The sequence below is a fragment of the Heterocephalus glaber genome, unplaced genomic scaffold (assembly GCF_053883595.1).
Source record: "Heterocephalus glaber isolate CG9 unplaced genomic scaffold, H.glaber_assembly_v1.0 deba00001667, whole genome shotgun sequence".
NCBI lineage: Eukaryota > Metazoa > Chordata > Mammalia > Rodentia > Bathyergidae > Heterocephalus > Heterocephalus glaber.
The window spans coordinates 90,200-92,617 of NW_028258407.1; positions in this window are offsets into that span (position 1 = coordinate 90,200).

Below are 2,418 nucleotides of genomic sequence, written 5' to 3' on the forward strand. Positions count from 1 at the left end.
GTAAATGTGATATTTATAAATAAAGGATTGGGCTGGAGTCCCAGTGTTCCCACTAACCGGGAGAGTTTTGCTTATGGTTAAATATACAGATCTTAATTCCAATAACTGTCTTTTTCTATTCCCTGACAGGTGGACTCCTCCCCCTGGAATTGCCCATTGGCCAGGCAATGCATGGCCATATTGTCAACTCTGTTGTTCCTCTCCTTCTCTTTTTCATTTGGGGGCTCCATCTTTTTTTCTTCTTTCCTGTTCTCATTGCTCCCCTGGCCTCGGCCCAGGGTAGACTTTTCAGGTTACAGCCTTTGACAAAGGTGAGAAAGACCCATGAGCCCTCAAGAATACTTCTTTCCCACCCACCTCTAGCTCAGGGCTCATCTTGGCAGAGGTGTCCCCATATCATTTTCTCACCTACTCCTTTCAGAGCCCCTTTTTTCTCATAACTCTGGTTTCTCCCTTTCCCCTCTCTCCTCTTGTAATCCTCTCACCTCCAGCACCTTCATCAAGATCCCTTAAATATATAATGAGCAAGTGTTTTATTTGTTGCCGCATAACTATTGAGTATGTATGCTAGTCTTCCCTTCCCTTAGGGAGTCCGTGGGTGATTACCAGAGAGAAGTAAGTATGTGGATATACATCAGATCACACTGTTAGAAGACAGGGGAAGGAGTAAGAAAAGCTTCCTAAGAGGCAGCACTTGGGTCCTCCCCCAACCTGAATCTCCATGAAAATGTAAAGGGTTGGGAGAAAGCAGGTCTTGGTGGGAGTCTCTTTACCAAGTATTTAGAAGTAGTAAAATCCTTACCAACTTCCAAAGAGCTGACAATTTGACTGCTTCCAAAATGTAAGGAAAGAGAAGAAGCTTTGACTGAAAATCACCCAGGAAAGCAGATAATTGGTCAGATTGTCTTTCACTGAGATTTGAGAAAAAGAAGCAGGGAGAGGAACCAACCTACAGCCCCATGTCTGTTTCTCCATCACCCACTGCGCTTCTGCTGCACAGAAGGGGAGGTGGGAAAACAGGGATGTCGTAGCTGGAAGGGATGGGGACTCATACACGATGGGGAGGTATTGAGCACTAGACATCATAGGCACCATGGTGCCAAAGTGTTAGTATCTGCCCAGATAGCCTAGGATGTCTGGCCTACTGAGGAGTCACACAAAATAAGATCTAGACATATTTTCTTTGATGATTCCAAATTTTTAAAGCCTGTAAATTACTTGGAAATTTTAAAAAGACAATTCATTGAAAAGTAAAATGCTTTTTTCAAATTATTGATATAGGTTAATTTCTCCTAGGAATTTTATGGAAATTACAAAGGTTTCTGGCTTCTGAAAACAAATTTCAACCCATTGTTTCTGGGGGAATTTTGGCCTACATTTCTGAACAAGCATCATGAAGTCTTGAAACCCAGCCTGGTCTAGCAGGAGACTGCTTGGATATATAAGTGAGCAATTGTCTCTGAAAAGGCTCTGTAGACTGCAAATTATGGCTGCATCACGGGACCCATGTAAATTATGAGAGACAGAGTCTTGTGGTTGACCTGACTCAGGACCTCACCTGAGGCAGACCTCTCAATGGAGAGATGCTAGCCTTGTCTGAAGATGTTAGGAGTCTGGAAACAGCATTGCCTTGCTCCCCTTTCTTTCCACACTTGGTGAGGCCCAGAAAAAAGAACCAGACTGCAGTGTGAGAGTTAGTACATTCTGCTGTTGGAGCACTTTCTTCTGCCTCAATTTCTTTACCAATGGAATTAACAACATCAGTACAAATCTATGTGAATGCAAGCATTTAGTCTGTGTTAGCTTTTTGTTACTGTAACAAATACTTGAGCTACATCAATTTATAGAGAGTAAAGCCTTATTTTGGCTCACAGTTTTTGGAGGTTTCAACCATAGTTGGACCTGTTGCTTTGGGCCTATGAAAAGTGGGTGAGTTCATAGTGTATCAAACTATTCACCTTCTGACCAGGGCACAAGAGAAAGAGGCCTGGCCTCTTCAAGGGCGTGGCCCCCACTCCCCTAAAACTTTCCAGTAGGCCCCAACTCTTAAAGGTTTCCACCACCTCCCAACAGTGCTACACTTACATGATTTAAAATGTTTAAATGTGTGAGAATTTAAATCAAACTGTTTCCTTGACATGTGGTACTTAGATCTTTGATTTTCATTTAGTCCTACATTTTACTGATTTCTGGTATACATCAGTGGAAGGAAGGTCTGCTACTGGAATAGGAGAGAGGGAACTGAGGCAAGAAACAATGATTTCTAATGACACATTGAAAACAGAGTGCTAATGAAATAAAATTAAATGAAAAACAGGATAGGAAATGATCAAGAATGTATAACTTTATTAGAATACTTGTTAAGGTGAAATATGCAGGTTGAAAGGAAAGGGAGGCTTTAGAAACCAGGTCTCTGGG